The sequence below is a fragment of the Pteropus medius genome, unplaced genomic scaffold (genome assembly GCF_902729225.1).
Source record: "Pteropus medius unplaced genomic scaffold, Ma_sr-lr_union100, whole genome shotgun sequence".
NCBI lineage: Eukaryota > Metazoa > Chordata > Mammalia > Chiroptera > Pteropodidae > Pteropus > Pteropus medius.
This window is the reverse complement of record NW_024350923.1, coordinates 2,446,565-2,460,041: the sequence shown is the minus strand read 5'-3', so window position 1 is coordinate 2,460,041 and position 13,477 is coordinate 2,446,565. Positions and strand designations below refer to the sequence as shown.

The 13,477-nt window shown below is 61.2% G+C and overlaps 1 protein-coding gene across 3 annotated transcripts in view; it reads right to left on the bottom strand.

Moving 5' to 3' along the window:
* Nucleotides 1-13,477, bottom strand: part of SHANK2 (SH3 and multiple ankyrin repeat domains 2) — a 404,459-nt gene that overhangs the window by 35,310 nt on the left and 355,672 nt on the right. The window lies entirely within an intron of this gene.

Here is a 13,477-nt window from a genome sequence, read left to right as displayed (position 1 = left end):
AACGCGGGCGAGGACCTGGAGCCACAGGAAATCCCATGTGCAGCTGGTGGCAACGCAAAATGACTCAGTTTGGGAGACGGCCTGGCAGTTTCTTACAAAGCTAAACAGATTCACCACATGATGAATCCCAAATAAGCTGAAAACCCACGTGCAGACAAAAACCTGCATGCGGATGTTCGCAGCAGCTTTATTCACGATGGACAATACTTGGGCGTGACCAGGAGGTTTTTTGATAGGCGAATGACTAAACAAACTGTGGTCCATCCAGACAAGGAAATACTATGCAGTGATGAAAAAGAAATGAGCTATCAAGCCACAAAGAGACAGGGAAGAGCCCTCACTGCAGCTCACTCAGTGAGAGAAGCCAGTCTGGAAAGGCCACACACTGTACGACGCCAACTCCGAGACATCCTGGAAAAGGCAGAACGGTGTGGAGAGCTAAAGACGGGTGGTTAGGGGTTGGGGGGAGGGGGTGAACGGGGGTGAGCACTGAGGATTTTTAGGGCAGCGAAATCATTATTCTGTCTGATACTGTAATGGTGGGTCTGTGTCATTACACATCTGTCCAGACTCAGAACGTGCGACACCCAGAGTGAGCCTTCATGTAAGCCGTGGGCTTAGCTCATAAGAACAACGTATCCGTATTGGTTTATCATCTGTGACAAATGTAGCACAGTGATACAGTGTGAGATGTCAAAAAACAAACCGAAAAAAACGGGGAAACAGGTGGGTGGAGGGGGTGAGGGATTGTACGGGGACCCCCTGTACTTTCTGTTCTATTTTTTCAGTAAATTAAAACAGCTCAAAAATAAAGTCCATTGATTAAAAAAGCTAATGTCTACAATTTTTTTTTTTTATTATGGAAAAATGTCCCACACATATACAAAAGCAGAGAGACTTTTCTACGGGGCCACTGCAGTCTGGTCGGTCGGCACCACCGATGATTAACTCAAAAGGGTCTTCCGGCCTCCGTGAGCCCCCCGCACCCCCAGATTCTCATGAAGCAAACTCCAGCTTCTTATTACCATGCGCGAAAGCATTCGGCGTACTTTTATCAAAAGACAAGCCTCATACTAAACACGTAACCACGATCACGCCTACTTCCTAAAAGGCGACCGCTTCCTTGTGCCGTCAGACACTTGCGGTGGCTGAGACCTCCCCACTGTCTCCTAACTGTCCCCAGGTGCCCAGCCAGTGACTGGACTCACGGCCCGGACAACCCATGGTCCTTCTGGTTGGCTCGTGCCTCCCCGAGCCTCCTTTATCCCCTCGCGATGCATTTGCTGGAGACGCAGCACCTCTGTCCCCGGTGTTCGCTGTGTGGCCCCGTCCTCCACGCCCGATCGACTGGTGGTTGGAAGCTGGACCACGCTCAGGTTCGATGCCGGCGAACGTCACAGGTGACGCTGTGCACACCACATCAGGGGCCCCGCACGTCTGCTTGTGTCTTTGTGTGGTGTTTGGGTTTATAGGTGGGACCGGGCACTGTCGACCTGATCCGTGCCACGTTTGCTTGTCACCTGGTGTTTCCGGCAGCCCCCCACGGCCATCGCCCAGGTCCTCTGCCTCTTGGGGGCTGCGGAGTGGTGACAGCCTGCTGCCATCGCTCCTCCGCCATTTGTTGTTAGGATCAGTTTTAAAGAGAAACTTTCCCTTCTCGACGCTCCGGCCGCCCGGAGGTAGCGTCTGCAGGAGGGTGAGAGAGACGCCCACGTCTTTCCTTTTATTTACATTTTCGGATGAATGACTTCCCTCAAAAGTGACCCATTCTTTAAAAAGTGTCACGAGGCACTCGGGGATGTGCGAAAAGCCATTTTGAGATGCCTGAATTCACTGCTGCGACCGTTATTCTCTGTAAACGACCATTTTATTTTAGGAAAGTTTTAGATTTACAGATTAGCACAAAAAATTCTGTACATGCGCCCCCAGCGTCCCCTTCTTTGTACATCTGCCTTTCAGATGGCACATCTGTCACAATTAATGAACCGCCATCAACATGTTATTATTCAAGGTCCATGATTTATTCGGATTTCCATAACTGTCACCTGACGCCCTCGCCTGTCCCAGGACCCCGTCGTGTCTCCCCCTGGCCGTGACGGCTTCTCAGATGGCCTTCGTTTCTGATGGCCCTGGCCGTTGTGAGCGCCGCCTGGTTTTTTTGTGGGCTCTCCCTCAGTCGGGACCCCCGATGGGCTTGGGAGGAGGCCCCGGGGGTGGGGTGTCCCTCACGTCACCGCAGCAGGGCACACGCTCCCAGCGCGGCGTCCCCCTGGCGCGCCGGCCCCGCTCACCTGGCTGAGCTCGTCCGCCTCCCCCGCCCAGGTCCTCTTCCTCCTCCTTTCTTCACCGTCCTACCTGGAAGGCAGGCGCCAGGCACAGGCGCACACCTGGGGGGCAGGTACGGCCCCCGTCTCCGAGGGCGGAGCAGCCACATGAATTTTAGGGACTCCGCAGGGGGGGGTCTCTGTCTCCCCCTCGTTCATTTACTCAGCTGTTTATTTATATCAGTAGGACTCATGGACCTTTATCACATGCTTTGGATCGCAACCCAATAATATCATGTTATTTATTCTGTCAAACTGTTCCAGTTTTGGCCAATGGGGGCTGCCGTGTCCCAAGACCCGCCCATCTGTTCCGTCACCACTTCCTGACTTTCTGGCACCCCCAGATGCTCTGGGCAGCTCTCCGGGGTCGTGCCCCATTGTCCTCGTTTGCTCGGTGGCGTCCCTCACGTGGCTATGTTGTCGATACTTTTCCCGCTTGCTGGTGAGACAAGCTGTCCTGGGCTCTCCGTGAGTTCATACTGACAGTTTCGGCTGAGATGCAGAATAGCAGAGTTCTTCTTCTTTGTTTTGTATCTGTCTCTCTCTCTTTGCTAAAAATCTGGGTTCCTAATGACTGACGTTAAGGCAACGGCTTGTTTGCTCATGCTATTTACTCGTCCGTCATCTGTCAGTCACTCATCTATCATTACTAACACGAGCATTATCGCTAAGGGTAAATCGCTGGAGAGAGCCGAAGAGTTCTTTTGGTTCGAGGCGATGCACAAATTCTCATTTGGAGTAATTTCTCTGTTCATGCCGCTCATGTAATTTGTGGATACGTTCACTTAAATTATTTTGTTTTTGACTTTTAGAGATTTGAAAACATGATGATTTAATTGCGCTTTGCAATAATGTGAAAAAGTTACCCAATTTCAAAACCTAATCTACAAAACAATTTGTATCCAGAAAAGCCTACTTTTTACTATACCCTACCACCAAGGCAATAATTAATTAAAATTTGTAGGTGGATTATCATCCTATTAAAAAGAAGAAAAAATGAGCAAAGACCTATGCGTGCGTGTAAATGCGTGTACGTGTGTGCGCCTGTGTATGCGAGTGTGTGTGAGTGCATCTGTATGAGTGAGTTGAAGTGTGCGTGCCTGTGTGTTTGAATGTGTGAGTGCATTTGAATGTGTGTGCGCCTGTGCATGCGCGTGTGTCTGAGTGTGTGAGTGCTCGCCCACGTGTGCTCGCCCACGTGAGGGCGAGTGTGTGTAGCTTCCCTCTTCCTTGCGTGGGCTCCGGCACGCTGATCACACCCTTGCCTTTTCCACTCAACGCACCTGGCCACAGCTCCACGCGGCACAGAGATGCTCCCCGCCTCCTGCCCACGGCCCTGGTCCTCACTGGTCGAGCAGCCATGCGTGCCCTTCCCCGGTTTTCTCAGCATACCTTGGGGTGCCCTCCCATGACTGGGGGACGGGCTCTCACGCCTATCCAGGTTTTCAGTCAGCCCAGGCCAGACCCTGGGTTGTCTCCGGCCCCAGAGGAAGCTGGTGCTGCGGGTTTGCGGCCTGTGGGGTCCCACGAGGCCATCCGTCACTGCTTGCTTTCCTGCTGCAGCCTAGGACCCGACTTCCCGGGCCTCAGGCTTCCAAACCGTGCGGCCGTGATGCCTCTTATAGACAGCTCGTCTGCGGCTAAGCGCTCTGGGACAAGCTGGTCCCCATGCCGGCGTCACCGCTGTCTCACTGACGTCTCTCAGCGAATCTCTAAAAGCCCGTTTATTATGGAAAAGGCGCACGCAGGCACCAATCGAAAGCTGCCACAGGGACAGATTCTGGCCGCGGCCGTCGGGCTCGGCAGCCACGTGAGCGGTTTCTCGTGCGTCCCTGGGAGACGTGTGGACACAGCAGGAGTGTGGGTCACAATTATTGTTAGCTCATCCCCGGCCCTGGCTTATTCAGCCTCAACCTGCTAGTGAGACTGTGCCATCTCACGCCTGCCCCCGGGAACACAGGTCCCTGCAGACGCGGCCTCTGACAGCCAGCCCCCTCGCCCTGCCCAGCTTCGGACAGGCCGGCGGCCACCGGCCCACACTACACGCTTCCACGGATGCCCTCGGCCTCCCTTGTCGTCAACCGGCGTGCTGACTCCCTCGGCTGCCACAGTCACGGAGGGGCGTGAGGAGAGAACAAGGCACCGTCCCCACCTCCAAAGTGGCCTCCAGCTTGAGCCCAGCGGGCGGCATCACCCCTGAGGCTGCTGTGGGAGAAGCCACTGGAGCTGGCCGGTCTCTCCGGTCCGCCCAGCAGCCATGGTTGCTCCTGGCAACATGTGGCAGTGGGCGGGCTGCCTTCCTTGGGGCTCCCTCTGGCCCGCCTGCAGCTTCACGCCACACCCCCTTTCACAGGTGCTCCCAGGAGGCGCCAAAAGGTTTTAAGCACAGGGCTCCCTTGCGCCAGCAAGCCGGTGACCCCACCCTGGCCCGGGCAGAGGGGCGGGGCTTTCTTCCCCCACTCACCGGCCCCGCCCAGTAGGGTGGCAGGTGCCAGTGCCCCGCGCGAGTTTCTATGCTCATCTGGGCTCGTGTGTAGCTGGGTGCACACATGGAGGGCGTGTCCTGTGCTGAGCACAGAGGCGCCGGCCTCACATGTGTGTGTCACCATGTCACACACTCAGATCCCAGCCCTGCCCAACGGCGACACTCGATAAACATTTGTGGAGCAGTTCTCCCTGGAAGAGCACTGGGGTCGGGGTGCCTGGGGCCAATGCCGGGCAGGGGCTTTGAGACCGGCAGCTCCACAGCAGCATGGGGAGAATGTGACGAGGACGGTGTGTGCCTTCGGTGCTGGCTCTGCTCTCCCAGGGAGGGGCCCTCGCACCCCACACCCCTGAGGCTCTTCTCAGCTGAGGCGGGCCTGCCGGCTGGCCTTTCCTCTTAGCAGCCCGTCTCTGGCTGTTCCAGCATCCCCATCCCGTGAGGGCGAGCCTCCTGCGTCGGTGGCAAAGCTCTCCAGGTGGGCAGGAGTCAGGGGCTTGAGGGAGCTCCCAGGAGCCATCATTTCCATTCAGAGTGGTGGAGCAGTGTGACCTGAGCCTGGCAAGGGACGCCAGGGGACTTCACATTACGGCGGCCTTTTCCCCCTCGTTTCGCAAAGCTGGCCTCCCTCCTCATTGTCCCCGCTCAGCATGGCCACGCGGGCCAGCTTCCATGCCCCAGATGAGGACTTAGAGGTAGGTCTAACACCTGGAGTCACCAAGGGGGCCTGGCTTGGTCACAGCGTGACCCCAAAGCAGCACCCAGAATGATCGCTAAGTGGGTGCTTGCGATCTGTCCTGTGCTGAGGACTTGACGTGGTCATAACATCGAGTCCTAGGAACTGTGTGCCACCAACTGTCACCGCAGGGCCTGGCCTCAGGGCTGCATTGAGCCTATCGCTCTCAGGGACAAACCCCACAAAACGCAGGCGCCTGCCAATCTGGCAGTGCTTCTGGGGGCTCGGTGGTCTGGAACACACCCAAACCTCCCCGCCAAGGGGGAAGACGGGCTGCTGCCCCCGCACAGCATGACACTTCGTGGCCCTTCCGGCATGTGGAGCTAAGGCGGGCCGTGTCTCATATGCCTCTCTGTGGGCGGCCGCTCTGTGCGGGCCGCAGTCAGAGCACGGTGACCCCAGCAAGGTCCCGGCTGCAGTGCTGGCCGCTCTGCCGCCTGGAGCCTCTGGCACCCACTGCCAGCGGAATCTCAGCGCGGACCTCCGGGATGCTGCGGCTGACCTGTGCCCCCCGCACACCGCCCCCCGCCTGAGAAACACGGTCTGGCTCGCTATGGCCTTAAGGGGGTGGGGACAGTGGTGGCGCACCTGCCAGGAGCCTCCTCCGGCGGGCCACAACCGTTTCCTCAGACCGCGGCCGTTAGCTCTGTCCACCTGCCCCAGACGCAGCGAAGGCACTGACTCCGGACACGGCAGCCCACCCGAAAGCTAAGGACAGCAGCGCCCAGCACTTAGGACTGCTTGTTCCCCAGCCGTGAGCCCCAAGACAGCAGGACTGCAGGGCAGGATCGTTGCTCCCTCGCCCCTCCCCCGCTTCCACCTGGAGCACTGGACGTGCTGAGGCATGAGACAGGAGCTCACAGGTCCCCACGTCTGGGCACGTCCAGGAGGGGTGGCAAGCCTCCCCGCCATGAAGCAAACACACACCTGTCCAGGCCAGGAGCGGAGAGCCACCTGCCCAGACGTGGGGCAGGGCTCCTCAGCTCCCCAGCCCTGTGGGGGCGCGGGGCTTGGTCCTGTCGGGTGAAGGGTGGGAAGTGCTGCTTTTTGAAGCCTCTCCTACCCCTCAGGGGCTCCTATCCCCTCCCACGGAGCCCCCACCTCATCTCTGTGGCCTGGGGACAGCTGGCCCACTGGCCCCTCCCAGGAAGGGGCCTCGGCCACCTTCTCCCCAGCCCCCGGCCCCGGTTCCGGTGCCGAAGGTGTCTCTGTCTCTGTCCAACTTGAGGGTGTGCTCACCTGGCACTGCTCCGTGAGCGTGCTATCTCACAGCCCCCCGTGGTAGGGAGGACCCTACCTCCACGTCAGCCTCGGTGATGGGGACTCCCTCCAACCTGAGGTGTCGCGCCCCATGTGAGCCCACGTGGACCTTGGCACATCTGTTCTGCCCTCCACCCCAGGAGCTCCTGGACAGCTCCAGGGGTGCGCCAGCCACCCAGTCTCCTTGGCTGCAGACCAGACGCCCTAGGGCCCCCAGTGCTTCTCCGTGGGATGTTCCAGACTCCTCCCCTGGTCTGGCCTGGCTTCCGCCAGCATGGCCTCGGTCAAGCAGCCTTCCCCTGGGGCAGAGCCCGCAGCTTCATTCCGGAGCAGCCCCGTGGGCGGGGTCATGTGGGCGGGGCAGCCTCCATGAGCTGGGGCTGGGTGGGCGCGGGCGCATCTTGTGGGCGGGGCCTGGATGGCGCGGGCATCCCGGTGGGGTCATGTAAGGGAGACCCCATGGGCTGGGCCTGGTGTGGGAGGAACAGGCCGTGGGCGGGGGCGTGTGGGCGGAGCAGCCCCGTGGGCAGGGGACCATGTGGGCTCAGGTAGGCCTGGTGCAGGTGGGGTCTCCTCGAGGGGCTGACTCCCCAGAGTGCTCGCGATAATCGTCTTGCTCCCAACTCAGAGGGGCAGCTGTGGAAGAAGACCTCCCGCGGCCTCGCCCGACAGCACCGGCGGGTCACTGAGGCGGGAGGCGCCTCCTCATCGGTGCCCCCGCAGTGGCACTGGAAGGAGCAGGGGCCCCGCGGCCGGGCCCCATGGACTCCCTCATACCCCACCTCAGCTGCAGGAGTCCGACGCGGAGATAACAGGGTAGGGAGTCCCGCAGAGCCCGGGCTGCCTGGGGAAGCAGCCCCTCCTGCCGGCCGCGCTGGGGCAGAGTCTGCACCGGGCGAGGGGAAAGACGAGGCTGCGGGGGCAAGACCTATGGGCAGTTCTCAGGTCAGCCCCGGAGAAGGCCAGGGCACCGGCCCACCCACCACCAAGCGGCTGGCCTTCGAAGGGAAGGACGGTCCGACCCCTGCTACGGTAGGGATGGACCTCGGCGACGTTGTGCTGAGTGAAATAAGCCGACGCAGAAGGACAGACACTGTGCGAGCCCATTCACATGAGGAACGCCTGTGAGTGCACAGTTCAAAAAAACGGAGGCGAAATCCGCATAATGCAAAATTCACCCTTTTGAAGTGCACGATTCAGTGGCATTTGGTGCGTTCACAATGCGATCGTCACAACTCTGCACCCACCAGCCGTCACACACCCCCCTCCCCCAGCCCCTGGCAACCGCCGATCTGCTTCCCGACTCTGCATTTGCCTGTTCTGGAACACTCCATACCAACGAAGTCACATGACACGCAGCATTTTGTGCCTGTCTTCTTCCCCTCCATGCCATGTTCTGAAGGCTCGTCCACATTAAAGCGTGTGTCGGTGCCTCATTCTGCACGGCTGAGTCACGTCCCATCTCACGGATTCCCGCGAACCCTCTGGGCGTCCCAGTGCGGGCCCGTCTGCCTTCCTGGATCCTGCCAGGCTCCGCCTCTCCAGGAAGGAGGATTAAGGGCGGCAGGCACTGCACCAGGAGGCAGGAACCCACTGTTCCCAGTCACGGATGAGAGATGACGGAGGGGCTGGGTCAGGATTTGGCTCTGGGGTTTGCGCTCTCCCCACGGTGCCAGACTGGCTTCCGACAAATGTCATCTGGACGAGAAGGCCCTCGCCCTGGGACTGCCGGCAAGGCCCAGAGTTGTGACTGCCACCCGTGTGTGTGATTTCCTCCCGTGAGTCACAGTAATGTGCAGCTGAATGGTCAGGCGACGCTCAGATCACTCACAAGAGCCCAGTCTGAGTCGAGGGCAGAATGTTGGCTAGGTCGGGGGCTGGTGGTGCCAGGATTCACACTTACAGAAAGGCGTGCTGGGTTCCCACTCACAGGGCCAGGGGATGGGACAGTGCGTGGACGAGTGCCTCTGGCTGGAAGCACACCGAGGGTCTGTGACTCCAGTGCTCGAGCAGGGAGGTCCTCGGCTGTCACACACGCCGTTCTCACCCGTGCTGAGCGGGCAGGGCTGACGCCAAAGAGACCAGCGTCCGGGCACGGAAGGCAGGCGCAGAGCTGTGCTCACAGCAGAGATGGTCTTTCCTGCCTCCCACTCATCATCCGTCCATCATCCGTCCATCCGTCTGTCCACCCATCTATCATCCGTCCATCCGTCTCTCCATACACCCACCCATTATCTATCTACCCACCTGTCCTTCTAGTCTCCCACCAATGCACACACCCCAATTGCCATCCACCTATCTGCGCATCCATTTGTCTGTCCATCTGTTCGTCCATCCATCCATGTACCATCCCCACTTCCTTCCGTCCTTCCAATGTCTGTTGGGCCATCTCAGTACATTGTGAAACGTATAACGTATAATGCCATTTTTGAGGGGCGCATAGCTGAGCAGGGGGACGGCCAACCAAGGGGCGCCTGGGCAGCTGCAGCAGGGCAGTGTGCTCGGCAGGGCTGTGGGAGCGCCCTGTGCTCTGCGGGAGGTCCAGGGGGGCTCAGGACGGCCTGCCCAAAGACAGCGGGGCCCCTGCACAGCCAGGGGAGGACATGGATATGGGCTGGGGACCCAGGGAGAGGGGTATGGGCCAGATGAGGGCACATGGCTATGGGGGGCTGGGCGGAGCTAGGCCCAACTCCGCAGACACACTCCTTCCTGGGCCCGGCCATCAGACATTGCCGCCCCTCCTGGAGGGCCCTAGCCAGGGGACCTCCCGCCCCCCGGGGCCTCTACCTGGCTTGCTGCTGAGCCGGCCCCCCACGGCCGGAAGTGGGGGGGCTGGGCCAGCTGCAATGGCAGCGCACGGCTGGGCTCGTCCGGCTGCTTCTGTTTTTGTTAAAGTTCAGGCTGTTGGACGGGGCTGAGCATGAGGCTTGGTCTAAAATAAAACCGAGCTGCGTCAGCGTGTGGGCTGGTTCTGCAGGCTGGAGGCCGGCTCCACGCGTGGGGGCTGGGGCGAGGTGCTGCTGTGCGGCCCGGGGCTGTCCCCACCCAGCCCCCGAGCTGTCCCTGAGGAGCCTAGCTGCCACTTCCTGGCAGTCAGAGAGCAGAGGGCTGGCCCCAGGCCCAGAAGGCTATGTGTCTGGGGGACAGGAGGACCCACTGCCCGTACTCAGGGTTCAGGCCCGCTGATGCGTCTCGGGTGGCTTGGGGGTCAGGCACCCTGATTTGGCTCTGACTTCTCGTGCCAGGGAGCCATGGGGCAAACAGCAGAGGAAGCTTCTCCTCGAGGGACACAAACATGGCCGCTTCCCTCCGAGGCACGTCTGTGCTTCGGGAGGGCCCAGAAGAGGCCGGGGAGGGCTGGAGCGCGGCCCACCCATTCTCCTCGCGCCCCCGGGGCTCCCAGCACTGCGGTTCTGGGGGACACAGTCAAAAACGTCAGGCCCCCAGGAGCCCGGTGGGGCGGGCCCTGCCAGGCGTCCAACCCACAGCCACCCTCCCGTGCGTGCACCTCGCCACAACCCCGACGCTGTTTGGGGCAGCAGCGCCCCCAGAGTCTAACACGAGGAACGTCCTGGCCTCGCTTGCAGTGGCGGGAGACGCGCAGCATCGTTCCGGCCAATGAGATGCGGGGGAACTCGCCTGGGAATTTCTGGGAAAGTCGGCTTTTCTAACACAGATCGCTGTCACTTCCTTTGGCCTCCTTGCCTGGAATGTGAGTGCTAACGCTGGGCCTTCAGCAGCCATCTTGTGACAATGAGGCCATGGCCAAGAGCATTTAAGCTATTGGCTCCCTGACCTGTAGAACCAGTGCCTGTAACTATTAATCTCCTGATGTGAAGATTGAAGAACCTCTGCTTTGTTTTAAAGCTGCCGCTCACTCCAGTCACCTCTGGAGTGGACGTCGGTCCCCACGGCTGAACCTGGCATCGTCTGGCTCAGAGGCTGCATGTCCCTATGCCCCTGGGGCTCACCCTCTTGTGTCACTGGGCCTTCAGCCCCGATAAGGAGTCCGAAGAATCAGTCGCCAACAAGCCCGAGTTCTTCAGGAAGGCGGGGCCCCAATCCCCTCCTTGGCCGGGAGAGGAAGCCGAGCCTTCAGGGCACCTGGGGAACAGGAAGTATGAGCCGTGGCCAACCTCTCCCCCTGGGAGGACCAAGCGGTGGCCCTGGTGACACATCTCCTTTCTCTGCAGCCGGCACAGCTGGGCCCGGGCACGGCGCACTGCACACGTTTGCCGAATGGTGACAGCTGACCTGTTCGCAGCCTGGTTACAGGGGCAAACAGATGAGACGTGTGCCCAGGTGGCCCGGGGCTGGGGCAGGCGACGCAGACTCAGAGGCTGGAGGGGCGGCCTGGCAGGCGTGGCGGGGGGCAGTGCTGCGGAGGGTGAGGAAGCATTCTAAATGACGGGGCCAGCTGGGCAAGGCCGAGACAGCAGGGCAGCGAGGACACGTGCAGGCCGGTGGACGAGGAGCCGAGACCTTGCCCTGGGGGTGGTGGGCACGGAAGAAGGATTTCCGGGGCAGACGGGGCGACAGTGGGACGGATGAGCGTGGGGAGCCGAGGAGGGAGGAGGAAGCCGGGCGGGCGCCGTCGTCCAGGACAGGGCAGCGGCTCCCTTATCCGGTCCCTCCAGTCTTGGCGGCGGCAGAGCCCGTCCCTCATTCCCCTGAGCTTCCCTCCTTTGGGGTCCCCTGCGGAGCTCTCCCTAGCAGCACCCAGGATTCGGGCTGGATGGGCCAAGTTGGTCTTGGTGGCCCCCCAAAGCACACGTCTACGCCCTAACTCTGGAAGCGGTGACTGTGACTTTACTCGGACAACGAGTCTTTGCACATGTAGCTAAGGGTCCTGGATTGGGGCGGGACTTAAATCCAAGGACAGGCGTCCTTACGAAGGACAGAAGGGGGGAAGACACAGGAGGGAAGCTGCGAGGAGACGGGCAGAGGCTGGGACCAGCCCAGGAGCCCCTGGGGCCCCGGAAGCCGGAAAAGGCGGGAAGGACCCTCCCCTGGGGCCTCTGGAGGGAGCTCGGCCCTGCCACACCCGGATTTCAGCCCAGTGAAACTGATGTGGGGCTTCCGGCCCCCCGGGCTGTGAGAGAGGAAGTTCCTATTGTTCTGAGCTGCTCAGTTTGTGGTCATTTATCCTGGTGGCCCCCGGCCCGAGACACTGATACGCTGCTAATGCCAGGCCCCACCTCGGTCCTGCGAGGCCGAGGCCCGCTCTGGGAGGGGGCACCAGGGACTGCGGGGCGGGGGGCAGGGCTGGCGCAGCCGAGAGCCCTGTGCCCAGCAGCCACTTAGGGGCACTTGCCCCGTGCGACTCCCAGGTCGGCCGCCCACCCGAGGGTGAGTGAGGGGCTCCACAGGGTCCCGGTGGCGGCTTCGAAGTGGCTGACCCATGCTGGACTGGTGCTACAGCTCGGCTCCTACTCAGCCACCGTCCTGCGTCTGACACGCCCGAGGCCAGGAGGGCGGAGGGGACGGGGGTGGGGGAAGGGTGGGGATCAGCGTGCCACTGCCCCCTCCATGGTGTGAGACCCATCCCGGGCTGGGGTCTGGCGTCACCCCCGCCCCACAGGACCGGGCAGCTCTGCCTGCGGACACAGCCGGGAGGGCCGGAGGGGACCCTGGGAACGTCCGTCCTCCAAAGAGCCTTGCCGGGCCTCCCCAGGGACCGCTCAGCTGTGACCCAAGCCGTCAGGGCATCTGTGGTCACAGCCTTCGTCCCGAGGGGCTGGGCCCAGGACGGGCTCGCATGTCGCATGTGGAGTGACCGGTGTCTCCTCGGCGTCTGCACGCTCACGTCGCATGCGGTTCTGACCGCAGCTCGCGGGACGGGGACCAGGGGGTCCAGCGAGAGGGAAGGCTGCACGGGCCCGCGGCCCCTGAGGCTGGTCCAGGCCAGCACAGTGTGCGCCTCTCCGGCCTGACCAGCGCGTGGCCCCGAGTCCCCATCCCCGCCCCGCAGCCGTGTGAACGTGTGGGCGGAACTCTGCCTCAGCGGTGCCCACGTGGGTCCGTGGCCACTTCTTCTTACTGTTACTCCTCAGCCTTAAGGACCGAATGGGGCCACTTGGAAAAGAAAAGCCACCTCTTGGTGACCCCCATTTACATACGTGGCTTGAAAGACTCAGAGCTTATTCCAGGAGACTGTCTTCCAAACACAAATGATCTCCGCTGAAGGGGTCCTTCGTCCCCTTAAAGGTTTAATGGATAATCGAAATGCAAACGGAGAATTTAAACGCTGCCGTCCAGCCCCCGGGAGCCCTTGCCGGGCCCCGTGGTGTCAGAGCGGATGTGGCCAGGCATGGACTAGTGTTCCTGGAAAAAGCCTTGGACGCGGACGGCAACCACCCCAGCCACTGCTCGCTGGACCTCCCTGCCTCCCGTCACCACCCCGCATCCCAGGTCAGGGGGCGCTCGTCCAGGACCTGTGTCCTGCCCCCTTCCTTCCACCCTCTTCCCCGCCGTCTCTCTGCCCCCGGCCGCCGTGCCCCGCACGTTCACACGGATGTGCAGCCATGGCAGTGGAGGCACTCGCTGTCTCTGGTGGCAGGACCCTGGCCCGGCGTGGAGAAATGAGGGTCTGTGATGGGAAGCACAGCATTTGCCAGAGGCTGAAGGCTCCCCCCTCCCCCCGCCTCCCACCTGGCTGAGGATGGCAAGAGCCAC